Below are 17,474 nucleotides of genomic sequence, written 5' to 3' on the forward strand. Positions count from 1 at the left end.
ATCAAAAAAATTTGGGACACTATTGAAAAAACAAACCTAAGACTAATAATAATAGAAGAAAGAAAAGATTCCCAGCTCAAAAGCCAAAAATATCTTCAACAAAATCATAGAGGAAATTTTTTTAACCTAAAGAAAGAATTGCCTATAAATATATAAGGAGTGTACAGAATACCAAATAAATTGGACTGCAAAATAAAGTTCTACTGCCATATAATAACAAAAACACTGAATTATAATATAAAGAAAGAATATTAAACTCTGCAAGGGAAAAAGGCCAAGCAATGTATAATGGCAGATGTGTCACAATTACACCTGACTTTTCAACAGACACTCAAAACAGCAGAAGTCATGGGCAGATAGATGCCTTGAAGACACTAAGAGACCATTATCCCACACTACTGGGCTAATATAGATATTACCTAGTAAATACTTTCAAACACCATAGATGGAAAAAAAAGATTTTCCTTGACAAAATAAAATTTAAACAATATATTTCCACTAATCTAGCCCTACAGAGAACACCATAAGGAAAACCCCAATACATGGGGGAAACACACACACACACACACACACACACACACACACGCACACACACACAGGCATGCACACAGGTATACATGCAAAGATATATGCTACCACCTCCACCATCAAAATAACAAGAATTAACAAAAATTGGTCACTCATATCTCTAAAGATATGAACTCAATCTCCAATAAAATACACAAACTAACAGAGTTGATGGAAAATCGTATCCAGCATTCTGCTGAGTACACAAAACACACCTCTATAACAATGATAGACATTACCTCAGAGAAAAGAGCTTAGAAGGGGTTTTCTAGACAAGCAGACACCAGAAACAAGCTGGAGTAGCCATTTTGATATCTAATAAAATTGAGTTTCAATAAAAAGTAATCAAAAGAGATGAGGAAGGACATTTCTTACTTATCAAATATGTCTCAGTTCTGAATATCTATGCCCCAAATGCAAAGGCAGCCAATTTTATAAAAGAAATATTATTAAAGGTTAAATCATACATTGAAAGCCACACATCAGTCAACATACTTCAGCACCCTACTTTCACCAAAGGAGAGTTAATCTAAACAGAAACTAAACAGAGAGCTAATGAAACTAACATGATATAAATTAAATGGACCTAACAGATATCTAGAGAATATTTTACCTGAAGACAGAAGAATATATTTCTTCTCATTACCTCACAAAACCTTCTTGAAAATTGACCATATACTTGGTCACAAAGCAGGCCTCAACCTCAACAGATACAAGAAGATTTAAATACCCTCTTTCATCAGAAAACCATGGATTAAAGTTGAACTTCAACAACAACAGAAACAAGAAAAAGCCTTCAAAATCATGGGAACTGAACAAGTCTGTACTCTGATTACTGGGTCAAAGAACAAATAAAGAAAGAAATTAAAGACTTTCTAAAATTCAGTGAAAATAAAGGCAAACATCAAACTTACAGAACACAGTGAACACAGTGCTAAGAGGAAATTTTGTAGCTTTAAGTGCCTACATAAAGAAATTGGAGAGATCTCATACTATCATACTACCAGCACACCAGAGAACTATAGAACAATAGGAAGCAAATGTATCCAAGAGGAGTAAAGAGCAGTTAATAATAAAAAATTAGGTCTAAATTCAAGAAATTAGAAAGAAAGAAAGAGAATAATATGAAGAGTCAACAAAACCAAGAACTGGTTCTTTGAAAAAAAAATCAACAAGATAGACAAATCCTTAGCCAAACTAACTAAAAGGCAGGAAGATATAACCCCTAAGGAAATAGAAGCAGTCATTAAAAGGCTAACAACCCCAAAATATCCAGGGTCAGATGGTTTTACTGCAGAATTCTACCTGACTTTCAAAGAGCTAATATCAATGGTAGAATTCAGTAAAAATGCAGGCAAAACACACCCAAATTTATGGGACACAATGAAAGCAGTGCTAAGAAGAAATTTCATAGTTCTATGTGTCTGCATAAAGAAGTTGGAGAGATCCACTGCAACCTGTTTTTACAAAATAGAAACAAAAGAAACATTGCCAATCTCATTCTTGAGGTCACAGTCATCCAGATACCTAACCCACACAAAGACTAAACAAAGAAAGAGAATTTCAGACCAATATCTGTTGCAAGCACTGATACAAAAACACTTAATAAAATACTTGCAAACTGAATCCAAGAACACATCTAAAACATCATCCATCATGATCAACTAGGCTTCATCCCAAGGATTCAGAGATGGCTCAATATATGAAAACACACCAATGTAATCTACCATATAAAAAAAAAAAAAGAAGAACAACACATAATCATTTCATCAGATCCTGAAAAAAACTTTGGCAAAATCCAACATTGTCCTTCATGTTAAAAGTCTTGGAGACACTGGAGATATAAAATGTGTATCTGAACATAATAGAAGCAATATATAGAAAGCCAATATCCAACAACAAATTAAATGGAGAGAACCTTAAAAACAATTCCACTAAAATCAGGGACAAAACAAGGCTAACCAGTCTCCATATCTAGTCAATATAGTACTTAGCTAAACAATAAGTTTTAGCTAGAGCAATAAGACAAATAAATGAGATCAAGAGATATAAATTGGGAAAGAATAAATCAAAGTATTGTTATTCAAAGATGATATGATAGTATACATAAGTGATTCTAAAAACTCTACCAGAGAACTCCTATAACTGTAAAACACCTTCAGGAAAGTAGCTAAATACAAAATTAACTCAAATAAATCAGTAGTACTCTTTTATACAAATAATTAATGAACTGAGAAAAAAATCAAGAAAACAACAACCCTATTGTTCAATAGCCATGAACAATATAATATATTCTTGGTGTAACTCTAAACAAGCAAGCCAATTACCTGTATGTCAAGAACTTCAAGTCCCTGAAGAAAGAAACTGAAGAACATACCAGAAGATGGAAAGGTCTTCCATATTCATAAATCAATAAAATCAACATAGTAAAAACAGTCATTTCACCAATCTACAGATTCAATGCAAGTCTCATCAAAATTCAAACACAATTCTTTATAAACCTTGAAAGAGCAATCCTCAACTTCATATGGAAAAACAAAAAATCCAGTACAGCTAAAACTATCCTGTACAATAAAAGAAGTTCTAGAGATATCATCATCCCTTATTTCAAGCCATACTACAGAGCAATAGTGATAAAAAAAACCTGCATATTATAACTATAAACAGATAGGTTGATAAATAGAGTCAAATTGAAGACCCAGAAATAAACCTACATACCTACTGACACTTGATTTTTGACCAAGAAGCCAAAATCCTACAAGGGAAAAATAAATGAAAGCATCTTCAACAAATCGTGCTGATATAACTGAATGTCTACATGTAGATGAATTCAAACAGATCCTTATTTATCATTCTGCCCAATACTCAAATCCAAATGGATCAAAGATCCATAAAACTGTATGTACCTAAACTAATAGAAGAGAAAGTGGGGAATGCATTTTTAGAGAAGACAATTACCTGAACAGAGCACCTCTAGCCCAGGCACTAGCATAAACAATTAATTAATAGAATTTCATGAAACTTAAAAGCTTCTTTTACACAAAGAACATGGTCAATAGGACAAAATGGCGGCCTATGGAATGAAAAAAGATCTTTACCAATCCTATATAACACAGAGGACAAATATCCAAAAATATATAAAGTTAGACACCAACAACCCAAATAACCCAATTAAAACAGAGGTATAGAGCTAAACAGATAATTCTCTATAGAGGAATCTCTGTTCAACATCCTTAGTCATTAGGTAAATGTAAATCATAATGACTCTGAAATTTCCTTTTATAGACCTTATACCCATCACAATGGCTAAGATCAAAAACTCAGGTGACATCACATGTTGAAAAGGATGTGGAACAAGGAGCTCCATTTTTGGTGGGAGTACAAACTTGTACAACCACACTGGATATCAATCTGGCAATTTCTCAGAAAATTAGGAATAGTTCTATCACAAGACCCAGTTATGCCACTCCTGGGCATCTACTCAAAAGATGTTCCACAATACCACAAGTACACTAGCTCAGCTATGTTCGTAGCAGCTCTATTTGTTATAGCCAGAAACTGGAGATAACTCAGTTGTCTCCAACCAAAGTGAATTTGTCTCAGATGTACAAGCAAGTAGATGGAACTAGAAAATAAGAACCTAAGTGAGGTAACGTAGACCCAATAGGATATGCATAGTGTGTACTCACTTATAAGTGGATATTATCCATAAAGTACAGGATTCAGTCAATAAAATCCACAAAAGAAAGTAAATAACAAGGAGAGCCCAGGGGAGGATAGTTGAATCTCACTCAGAAGGTGAAATAAAATAATAATCTAAGGTGGAGGGAGGGAGGGAGCTGGGTGGAAAAGAGGATGGGGAGGGGAACTGAGGGAGCAGAATCAGGTGTAGGGAGAGCATGGTAGAGAGGGCCTAGATGGTGAAAAGAAGTCAGTGACAGGCAAGAGGTGAGAAGAACACATCTCTAGAATATGCCAGTGACTTGGATGAGGAAGGCTCCAGGTAGTCTATGTTGGTGACTCTAGCTGAGACTCCTAGCATTAAGGGAAATAGACCCTGAATTGGCCACCTCCTGTAGCCAGGCATGATTCCTAGTGGAGGGAAAAGGACACTAACCTACTCACAAAGATTAAGACCCCAAATATGTCCTGACTATAAGAAGTTCAGGGTCAAAGATAGAGCAGATACAGGGAGAATGAACAAATAATGACTGGCCCAACTTGAGACTCATCCCATGGGCAAGAACCAATCTCTGTCATAATTAATGATACTCTGTTATACTAGTAGACAGGAACCTAGCATAACTGACCTCTGAGAGGCTCCGCTCTGTAGCTGATGAAAACAGATGCTGAGACCCACAGTCAAGCAATAGGTGGAGCTCAGTGAGTCTTGTGAAATCTCATGAAAGATCTTGGTGAAGGATTGAAGGACCTGGAGAGGATAGGGACCTGTATCCAGTCCATGCTAAATATTTATCACTGTATACCACTGTATATTTATCACCTACATGTACCTTCAATGTTGCTACTTTGATGACATTAAACCTTTGTAATATTTAATATTGTATTCACTATGTCAGCCCACTGAGCTCTTTGTAGACTGGTGAAAATATATTCTGACATTGTGTGAATGTCAACTAAAAAAGATATAAAGAACCCAGCTCAGAATCTAGTGTTTTTCCCCATAGGACTTACTCTATAGAAGCTCATTCTTAGCTAGTAGTGTATTAGAATCAGGACATTGGCTAGTTGAAGAAACAGCATTTAGAACAATTTGAGCGACGTGTACTGTCTGCTAAGAGACAATGAGGATGAGGAAAACATTATTAAAATTAAAGCAGAAGAGTTCACACACTTTAAGAAAAACCACTATTTAGCCTTGCACTAACCCTCAAGGGACTAGAAAGATGACATGGATGGCACAAGGGTTAAGAATTCTGGCTACTCATTCAGAGCACAGGAGTTTGATTCTCAGCACCTACATAACATTTCACTGCTGTATATAACTCCAGTTTTAAGTGCACTAATGCCCTCTTGTGGTCTCCATGGGCACCAAACAAACAAGTGGTTCATAGATACAGGTATAGACAAAAACTCATACATATAAATTCTTTTAAATTTCCCTCAAATCTTTTTCTAAGTAGCAGTGTTGTCCATACACAGCACTAGACAGGTCAATAAAATAAACCTAAACACATGGTAAGAAGCACATATAACAAGTCAAAATTTGAAAGTATTGGCCACACCAAATGTCTGTAGGGATATGGAAATAACACACATATAATATTGGTTGGAATGCAAAGTGATAAAAACTGTGTTTAAAGTTGGCAGTTTTTTAGGAAGTTAAACATAGAGTTACCATCTGCTCTAAATACCCAGCTTCTGGATATTTTCCCAAGATAGACAAAAGCATATTTAAAAAAAATTTGCATTGTATACAAATGTCCAAAGTAGTTCTGTGTATAGCTAGAGATAATAAATTTATGCCAAAATATAAGTAAATATAAATTAGTGGTATATCTGTTCAATGAGATACTACTGCTCATGAATAAAGATAATTTTGTTATTCATTACACATTCTTACTTGTGTTGTATTTCTAAGTTTTTAACTGAAATAAAATTATATCACTTCTCCCTCTCTTTCCTCCTTCCAGCCCCTCTCAGCTAACTTTCCCCAAATCCTTCTCATGCAATCCATTTTCAAGTCGATAGGTTTTTTTTTCAATGATGATATTTGTTACATAACTGTGTATCTGTGTGTACATAAGTATTTATGAGTTGGGTCTTGTTTTGTATTTGTGTGTGTATGCTTTCAGGACTTATCACTCCACATTAGGAAGCCAATAAGAAGCTCATTATTTGAAGAGACTAGTTATTCTTCTAGCGGTCCATAGTTGCCTTTAGTTCTTTGCATAGGGGTACAACCACACAAAATTTCTCCTTTCCACTTTAACATGTCCATTGCTATTACCATTACTACACCACTTACTTACTATAGTATTTACTTACTGGTGCAGCCACTTTAGGAGACGCTTTCACACAGGTTTGCTGGTATTCTGGCTCTTACAGTTTTTTCCTCTGTTCTACCATTGAACCTGAGCCACAGATGCAGAAGCCATGATGTAGATGTAGATGCTGATCTGTCAAGGCTTGGGTACTTGAGATCTATTGATTTCTGTATTGTGTTCATATATGGTCTTCTGTGACTGTCTCTATTTGCTGTAATGTGAGGATTCCATAGTAAGCAGTGGTAAGTACACTTACCCATGGACATGGTGATAAGATTCTGAATGTAGTAAGTAGTTATGCTTGTCTAGCAAGGGGATTCTTTTCTAAGGCCTATAACCATACGAGTCCTGGGAAGGTGGCCAAGTTTCCAGTACCAGACATGAGTTCCCTCTTGATGGGTGGGCCTTAAGTCCAATTAGACAGTTATTGGTCTCTGCTGACATTTGAATAGAACTTCTTAAATATTTATGTACATCTTGTCATGCTGCTAATTGTCATGGTTCATAGTGTTGTAGGTTAATAGGAGTGTTTAGCTGCCTCCCTCTCTGGACAGCTAACATAGTATTTTTGGACCCATGAGAGATAAATTGACAAAAAAAAAAGTCTTTCAGTCCATATACATCTTAGATAGTCTGAATAGTGCAGAGTGCCCTAAATGTGTGATGGAATGTAAACCACAGGAAGCAGAAAAGTATAAGTGGATCATAGGCCAAAAAAAAAAAAAAGCAGCTGCTTAGGAGATGAATAGAAGGACATAGATGATATGAAATGACAAGCAGAATCACTCAGAGGAGCTCCAGCAAGGAGGAAGTAGTGGGGTCTATACAAAAGTAGAAGGAGGACAAATATAACACCAAGGCTGCTTGCCAAAGCCTCAAGGAATAATATTACATAACATATTATATATAAATATATTTATTGCATATATTTTTGTATGTATGCATGTATGTACATACATATGTATGTATGTATGTATGTATGGATGGATGGATGGATGGATGGATGTATAACTTCAGAAAATTTAAGTGACCATGAATAACAAGGCTCACCACAAGAACCATAGAATAACAAACAAGCAAATAACAACAAACAGTATCGACCATTAGATACTTTTCAAATATTTGATTAAAGTAGTACAAGTACTTTCCAAAACAGTATTGATTAATGATGGAGCCCTTGTTTGCCTCACAAGGGCTGAGGGTGAGCCACTATCTTTAAATACAACAAAAAATAAGCTTTATAGTATACATACATGAAGAGTCTCAGACATAGACAAATTATTCTCTCTGCAAAATATCATACTGTGCATTTCCTTTGATTTAAAATTATACAAAATGACAGTGGAGAGATGGCTCAGCAGTTAAGTGCAATCCACCGTCTTCCAGAGAAGATGAATTTCATTCCTAGTACCCACATACCACTCACAACCTCCTGTAACTCCAGTTCCAAGGGATCTAATGCTACTTTCTAGTCTTCTTTGATCTTGCACATAGGTAGTATCTTTGCATACATTCAGTAAAAATTCATACACATAAAATAAATATTTTTAATCTATAAAATTTAAAAGTATGCTTTATGATAGACCACACATATGTGGTCATATGTGAATAGGCAAGGCAGTAGTGAGAGTCACAATGGTACAAAAATACTATCAATATTGATGACATGTTAATTTTCTTGATTGTGACAATAGTATTACAGGTGTTTGAATTTGTGAGAACTTACCAAATGTCACATTATGTACATGCTGCATATTTTCTCAACTGTCCCTTATGTATATCTGTGGCAAAAAATTAATAATGTTAGAATTGTAACACAGTGTGATTAAGTGCACGCTGTGTGCAAGGCATTGAGTTAGATCTCCAGTGCTATGGATAAATGAATGAAAATTAATAAATAATAAAGCTAAGATAACCAGGAGCAAATAAAAACAAATAAAATAAAATAAAAACAAATAAAAAACATTTTAAAACCTTATTTAGAACATTGTGAAGGTAAAATTTGAAGGGAAAAAAAAAAACTTTAAAAGAGGAAGGAAACTGATTACGCTGCAAAAGCAACAGCTGTACAAAGCCTGGAAGCCATGTACTAGAAGGTCACTGCCACAGAAGGAGCCCAGGAGAGATAGCCAGAAATTCTAAAAAAACCATGCAGCACAGCTCGGGCTCTCACGGAGGCAAAGTGAGGGGCAACTGGGGATTTCATCAGAGGAAAGAAACAATCTTCTTACAGGCGAGAAGGATATGATAGCTGCTGTCATGAGAGGACTGTCTTTAAGGCAAGAAAAGTAGAAACTGAAGCTAAACTAAAGACAAGGCTAATGATTCAGGGAAACATTGAGACAGAAGCTTGGAATCTGATGAAAAGGCTAAGAGGGAAGGAATGGGTCAGAAGAGGCTAATGCTGGGTCTGAGTTTAAAGCAGAATCAACAGTGGAGAAGAGCTGAAAATGGAAGACACTACCAATGCTTGAGGTGTCTTTGAAGCAGACAAGTATGTGTGTGAGAGGGGCTGAAGAGTAAGCTGAGATGAACAGAGTGGTTCCTTCATCTGGCTTCCACTCTTGTTTTCTTCCTGATTATACATATCTGCTTGCTTTTAATTTTTCACATTTCTACCAGTGTAATATCATCCAGACACTCTTCATTGTGGTGGGAAAGCCACAATGTATGGATCTAAAACATCAGATTCAAATATAACCTGTAGCTTCCTTTTTAAAAACTATTCTTTTTTTAAAAATTCATTTTACACCAGATTTTATTCCCACCCCTGTCTACCCTCCAACCGTTCCACATCCCATACCTCCTCATCACTCCTATCTCTGAGAGAATGTCCCCACCCACCCCACCCCACCCCACCTGACCTCTAAACTCTCTGGGGCCTCCAGATTCTTGAGGGTTAAGTGCATCATCTCTGATTGAGCACAGACCCCCACAGTCCTCTGCTGTATATGTGTTGAGCATCAGCTGGTGCATGCTGCCTGGTTGGTGGTCCAGTGTTTGAGAGACCTCAGGGGTCCAGGTTAATTGAAACTGCTGATCCTCCTATAGGACTTCACCCTCCCCCCCAGCTTCTTCCAGACTTTCCCTAACTCAACCACAGGGTCAACAGCTTTTGTCCATTGGTTGAGAGCAAACATCTGCATCTTTCTCTTTCAGCATTTGTTGGGTCTTCCGGAGCGTAGTCATAATAGGTTCCTTTTTGTGAATAATAGTGTCAGGCCTTGGGACCTCCCCTTGAGCTGGATCCCACTTTGGGCCTGTCACTGGACCTTCTTTTTCTCAGGCTCCTCTCCATTTTCATCCCTGTAGTTCTCTCAGACAGGAATAATTAGAGGTGAGAGTCTTGACTGTGGATGGTAACACCGCCCTCCTTTGATGCCCTGTCTTCTTCCTACTGGAGGTGGGCTCTGTAAGTTCCCTCTCCCTACTGTCTGGCATTTCATCTAAAGTCCCTCCCTTCCAGTCCTGAGAGTCTCTCACCTCCAAGGTGCATTCTAAAAAGACTCCCAACCTCCTACCTCCCTTGCCTGTTTCTATTTTTTTCTGCTGGCCCTCAGGGCTTCAGTCCTTTTCCCTCACCCAATACCAGATCAGGTTCCCCTCTCCCCTCTACAATCCCCCCTGTCCACTTTCCCTCTCAGGTCCCTTCTTCTCTCCCTACTTGTGATTGCTTTTTTCTCCCTCCCAAGTGGGACTGAGATGTCCTCATTTGGGCCCTTCAGCTTACCGATCTTTTTTAAATTCTGTCTTTAAAGTTTAGCTTCTTTTTCAGTAAGTGAATTTAAATCGTCTTAAAGCAAGTAGAATATAAATAATTAAAACCCAAGTTTTGAATGAATAATTGACACCAACAGCCAAAGTGAAACTGGATACATAGACAAGGTATGCTGCTGTTTTCATCAGTATCAATGTCTTCTTGACTTCCTAAACTCTATTTTGAAAAGTAGAAACAAATGTCTACATGTTCCCCTTTGGAAAATAGCATTTGCGAAGTTATGTCATCTTAGATACATGGGTAATTTTACTACTCTTGATAGGAATATAAATATTGGTTCTTTGTTAGATGCTTTTGAATCATAATGAGAATGACTCCTGACAGAAATGCTATAAGGAGAAAGGTTGCTTTTTAGCTCATGATTTCATAGGGTTTAAGACTATGATGCAAGGGAAGGTATGGTATAAGAAGCTTAGTTCATGACAATAGATATTCAGTAGAGGACATTCACAACAAGGTAGACCAGAAATCACAAAACATAATAGGAGCTGAGGAATAGGGAAAGAGCCTAGTTTTCAAATACCCAGTCTTAGTGACCTGCTTCCGCCAGAAAGGACCCACATACTAGTACAGTCTCTCTGACACAGCAGAATTCCCTGGGGACCAAGAATTTGAAAGATGAGCCTACTGGCCATTTTAGTTTCAAAACATCAGGAGTTTTTACTTACTGCATTATTAAAGGAAATAGTTTCACACGGACTTTAGATTTTGAAAGTCTTTCATAGAAATATCAGAGCATCCAGTGCTCCTAAAAATACTTATTTATCACAGAGAAAGATAAAAACAAAATAAAAATTGTAATGGTAATGTATCCTGCTAATATACTACATAATATACTACACCAAACTCAGAAAATTCTGATATTTTGTGTTGGCCTACTCCTTTTCTGCATTCTGTGTTTAGGCTTTGAAATTTTGAATAGCGACAAATACCTCAACCTTCCAACATACATACACAAGTTCACATGCACAGACACACATACACACACACACACACACAGAGAGAGAGAGAGAGAGAGAGAGAGAGAGAGAGAGAGAGAGAGAGCCCACATATTTCAAAGTCCTCTCAACATAGCCAGCAACTACACCAAACATTACAAGCAGCTATATGGACTCTTAAAAATACTACTTATGTGTGTCATAGCATTCTCCATTCTTGTAAGAATGCCTAAAGTCTATTTACTACAACCCAAAACATAGAGGAGTAACTGTCTCCAATGGCAAGTATCAGTCCACTACAGAAGGGAGTCAGTGAACAGAATCTCAGTCTTTATAGTTTTAACTCAGACCAGCTAGAGGCACATCCCATATTCCTACAGAGGCCAAGTTTCAAGTCATTAAAACAATGAACCATTTTCTCCTTTTATGTCTCACTCCTCACACTCCTTCACATCTACTTACCAGCACCATCTCTCAAACCAATTGTATTCAAATCCCTTCTTAACAGTCTAATTTTATGCAGTCTGAATCATTACAACTATCTTTGTGTACTCTAAAGATATAGAGCCTTTCATTAGGAAACTAGTATATTTAGCCCACTAGCAGTGCTTGAATACAGTCTGTGTGTTCCAACTTATAAATCCTCTAAGTCACTTACTCTTCATGGCAAATCTGAGGACTTACTGTGATCTTCTTTTTTGGGTAGATAAATGTTAAATGGTTTACCATTAGGGTAGCTGATTTCAAACCCAAGTATATCTTACTGCAAACTAATATTTTTCTACCACACTGATTCTCAAATCATGTTGTCAATAATGCATATCTCTCTCTGAGAAATTGTAATGGCAATTCTTTGAAGATGGATAGACTACAGAGTTTGTCTATATCAATCTTCAAATACAGTGTCTGACAGTGTCTTGCAGGTTGCATTTCAAAGGAAGACCTTCCTCCTTTGAGGGAGCCCTCCTGTTGTTTTGAGATTTTGCACAGCTGTTAATGCTTCTGCTCTGGCTTGGTTCCAAATCATATAATTTCAACAGCCTATATAATTTCCCTTAAAATTCTTGAAACATCTATTGTTCTGATCTTTGCATCCTAGCAGAGCAGAATTAGAATCAGTTAAGCATTCTGAAATAAATTAAAGTCTATAAAATTTTGGCAGGTCATATATCAACAATAATGATTTCTATCTTCATTATGCAAAAAAGAGAGATGAGTTGAATCCTGATTGTAATTAAGTTTCAAACATTGCATGTATTATTGCTCTGTTGAAAGAAATTTGGTTATACCAATGTATGAAAATGCTAGCTGCTAAATTCTCCAGCTACAATAAGCAGATATGAAGTATAATTAATAAACTACCATTTCTATGCATTATATGTAAGAATATTAATTCTTTTAAAGTTCAAGTTTCAAGAAATAAAATAAATCTGGTCTATAGTTTAGGTTGAGTTAATTATGAATAATTGAAATAATAAATAAGAATGAATTAAATATGACAAAGTTTTATTCTCTCTCATGCAAAATCCAATAACTAATCCAAAAAAAAAAAAATCACAGAATGATTCTATGACCTCAAAATGAACTCTAAAGTCTTTAACATAGTATTATATTATGGATAAATTTTATTAAGTAATATCCATAATGTTCATATTATAACAGGTAGGGAAAATATGTTACATTAGGAGATTTCCATTCTCCAACACTTGGCTGTATTCAAGTTGCATGTGACACTTTTGTTGGTATCCTACATATCAGATCATGATCATCTAAAAGTTGAAATACTCTGTTGAGAATATTTGTATCCACATAAAATCAGAAGCTGTATTACTAAGGGAAAATATAAATGGATAGTAAGAGGAAACTATATGATACATATGGCTTTTAAGCCATAAAAATATAAGCTATAAGTAGATCTACTAGTTATGTTTTGAACAATGTTGATTATTCTTTAACCTCTTAAACCATAGTTTATGACATTTCTAATCTGAGAATTGTATGCTTAGCAAAACAAGTTGTTTCAATGACTAAATAAAACAGGGCATACTGAATGACTTTCATTATTGAAACATAGAACCTATACTAAATAAGCATATTAGGGACATATTAGGTTTATATTCCTCGTAGCCATCTTTCTGTCTATATATTACTTGGGTAGTTTGGATAGATTTGAAGGAAGTGGGAGGAAAAAAAGGTTAAAATTGCTTTTATTTTTAGAAGTTAATGGCAACATTTGACAAATAAGAAAATTGAATGGATTAATGTCATGTAACAAAATCACAGCTCATCCGGCATTTTATATAAATAAGTATTTTGTGAAAATAAATATACTTAAAATGTTAGAAATGTTTTACCTATGACTCCAAAAACCTTAGTGTTATTATATCCGTCAAGTTTTTTTTTTTTTTAAATCAGTTTAAGCGTAGGCAACTTTTCAGTCTTGCCCAAGGTCACACAATATGAATGGTCGATTGCACAAGGAGTATAGCAAGTGGCATTTGCCTGAGGATACTACTTAATAAACACAACTACATGGCTTGCCCAGTCTAGTTTCAAGTCATGAGTCCTTTTGCCCAACCCCATTTAATTGAAGTTAATGATCCTTGTGAAGGCACAGGGTAAGAGACACAGAGCAAGCATGCAGTGTTAAAAATGGGAGACCAGCTTTGTGTTCAGATTAGACTTCTTTCTGACAAAATTGAGATGAATTCAAGTTTTCACCCCCAGTGATAAAATGATTTGACTATGAGTTGAATTAAACAAATAAATTTCTCCAATCCTATGTTGATGTTGAACTCAAGGAATGGCTTTGTTCTTTTTCACCTAAAAGTGTATGAACAAAATAACATGGTTACAAGGCATTTTTCACAAATAACTCGCAATTTGCCCTTTACAAGACTTTAGTCTGATTTAATGATACATGCTGTTAACTACCACCAAGACATGGCAGGAGAATTGTGAATTCAAGACAAGCCTGGGATATACTTAAAATTAAAATCAAAGGTTAAAGTAAATTGAGATCATGAGTCTGAAGTGAAATGATGTTAAATATTAGTTTTGTTTTACAAAAAGCCTTAAGTTCTTTGGAATAAATATTACTGTATTATTCTCCTATTTTGAAGTTTATAATGCTATCTTTAATAAAGACCAAATCATTGTTTTCTGATGGTAGCTGCTATAAGAGAAATTCTAGGAGAGTACAATTACTTAAAATAGCAAATAGCTTCAGACATCTAAAATTAAGAAACAGAAGAGTCTTGAACAGAGATTTTCCTAAATTCATATATATCATGCATATATAACAAATCCTGGGAGACTAACACCAAGGGGCTTTTCCCATAGTGAAGTTCTTTTTTCAGAAGGAGGGTATCTTCACCTAGGAGGGTCTGATAGTGAAACAGAAGGCTATATAATCTTTCTCCACTAACATAGACAAGAAGGTACTGGAATGAAGGCAAGATGTCAGAAGCCAAGGTTATAGTCTCCCTTCATCTTCCAGACATCTCATCTCTGATTCAGACAGTAAAATTGCTGCATTTGGCAATTTCTTTTTCTATACATCTACCATAAATTGTTTATGATATTACTTATAAATGGCATCAATTATGAGGAAAAGATAATATGTTCTTGTGGATATGTCATCTTTGTTTTTTAAAGTATGCACATTTGGAAAGCATAATTTGTAAAAAATTAGGAGATTTTACTGTATGATGTCTAAGGATTCAATCTTGTCTTTATTATTTTAACTTTTCATTTCTAAAGCATCTGTCGTTTTTCAATGCCATCATTGATTTCATTTCTGGCTTGCATGATATCATTAAGAAAGCAGTATTCTGTTTTCCTTTTATGTGGAAGTTCATGCCCCCAGTGGCTTATTACCATCCTGATCTCTGTCTTTCTCTCCTTCCCCCCATCTCCTCTCCCACTCTTCCCTTCTGCCTTTCTTCCACTTATTCCTTCTTTCTCCTTTCTTCCTTCTCCCTCTGTCACAAATTTTAAGGATAACCACAATTTGCCCAGACGTTTTGTGTGTTTTGTTTGTTTTTGCCTATACTCACACTATTCTAAGTACCATTTTTGCTTTTCATCAATGTGGAGACATTATCAACTGATAGTTTTTCTAACTTGCCTTCCTCTCTCTCCTTCATTCTTTTTTTCCTTTCTTTCTTCAATGCCATGCAAATTCAAAACCCACATTCATTTCTCTCTCTCTCTCTCTCTCTCTCTCTCTCTCTCTGTGTGTGTGTGTGTGTGTGTGTGTGTGTGTGTGTGTGTGTGTTTTCCTGAACTCTATATAATTCCTCTTCTTATTTATTTTCCATCACTGCTTTCTCAAGGTTGGTTAAGTTCTTCTACTTATTTATTTTATTTTATGAATCAGCTTTCAAAAACACTAATCCTTTTTCATCTGAATTTAATCAATGTTACCACCTGATCTTCTGTATTCTTTTTCTTCTTTATTTTGATGTAACAGATTTTCTACTTGATCAGAATCAATTGTTAGTCTTCTATGTTCATGCTTCACACCTTTTTATGATACTAAGGACCAAATACATCAAAAGTAAAACAACTGAGAGAGAAAGATTTATATTGGGCCATGTTTTGAGAATATGGCCCATCAAGGCAGAGAATGCATGGCAACAGGAACTGCTGAGAGCTCAGGTGCCATGCACTTTCTCATATAGGAGCATATCAGAAAGCAAAGAGATGAAAGATATTGTATCAGCTCTCACTCCTGTACCTCACACTGCTCTCTGCACATGCCATGCTGATCCTGAACATAGCCTTCATTACCAAGTTTTCACAAGTGCCAATGGATGATTGTTTTGCTGATACTGTGATGTTTTCCCAGCTGTCCAAATATCTCTTGATCTGAAATATTATCAAATCATAAATAATGTGGCTGTTTCTTGCCTAAATAGAGAACCATTATAAATCCCCATAAGAATCCAAATTAGAGCTGGGCAGTGGTGGTCCATGCCTTTAATCCCAGCACTTGGGAGGCAAAAGAAGCCAGATTTCTGAGTTCGAGGCCAGCCTGGTCTACAGAGTAAGTTCCAAAACAGCCAGGACTTTACAGAAAAAACCCTGTCTTGAAAAACCAAGAAAAAAAAAAAAAAGAATTAAAATTAGAGGAGTTTTACGTTTTTGGCTTCTTGAACATCATTTCTTTTGATTTGTGTTTGGTTTTTGCTTGCAAAATGTTAACTTGATCTTGATAATTCACATTTGAGACAAAAGGATAAGAAAATGACAATGTTTATTGACTTGAACCATATTTTGAGGGTTAACACCTGCCAGTTTAGTATTAACCCAGTGAGTTCCTCAGTGCCAGGATGCTGAGGACTTTACATGGGCATTAGGAGTTCTTCAGCATAGTTTTTTTTCACTCATTTAGAAAATGCAAATTCATTTTGTGTGTGTAAATGAGATAGCACAATAGTTCTTCCCTTGTGATCAAAATAGCTGTGCTTAAATAAGAAGCAAAGATAATCAGCAATTTTAACTCATAACTAATCTCCATTCTGTATTTTCTTTGGCACCTGTCCCGAATTCAAGAGGAAAATGACATTTTTCTTGCCTCTATCACCTTTATTATTATCTGCCCATGACTTCCTCTACCCTGACCTCCCAATAATTACTTTCAATATTTAGCAAGTGTCTGGACTCAAATTATCATTCCTTTGAAATCTTCACCATAGTGAGTTTGCTCCTTTCTAATAATTTAAAAGAATCTCAAAAAATGAAGAGTTGCTACATATCTAGTTTATGCTATTTGGCTTCTTAAATGTCAATAAATATAGAACGAGTAGTTTATGGTTTATATTGCTCAGAGATTTTATATTTGACTAGTCTATTATTTTTCAGGGTTTAGTTTCATATGTTTGATCTTCAGTCATTTCATTTTATTCCATATGTTTATATAGAACTTACAGTAAGTGTGCTTTTAGAAAATGTTACATATACATTAAATAAAAAATAATTCCACAATGAATAAATAATCCTACACCTGTTTATAAATATTCAGAATTTTAATGTATACCTAAAAAATCTCTTTACACATTTTATTTTAGTATCAATTTTAAATATGGACAAACTAAAGTCTGACTAGGTAGCTTGGGTGCTGACTATTTCTAAGTAGTATATACTTCATCGTGTGTTGTATAATTTTAGACAACTATC

The sequence above is a fragment of the Arvicanthis niloticus genome, chromosome 5, assembly GCF_011762505.2.
Source record: "Arvicanthis niloticus isolate mArvNil1 chromosome 5, mArvNil1.pat.X, whole genome shotgun sequence".
Classification (NCBI taxonomy): domain Eukaryota; kingdom Metazoa; phylum Chordata; class Mammalia; order Rodentia; family Muridae; genus Arvicanthis; species Arvicanthis niloticus.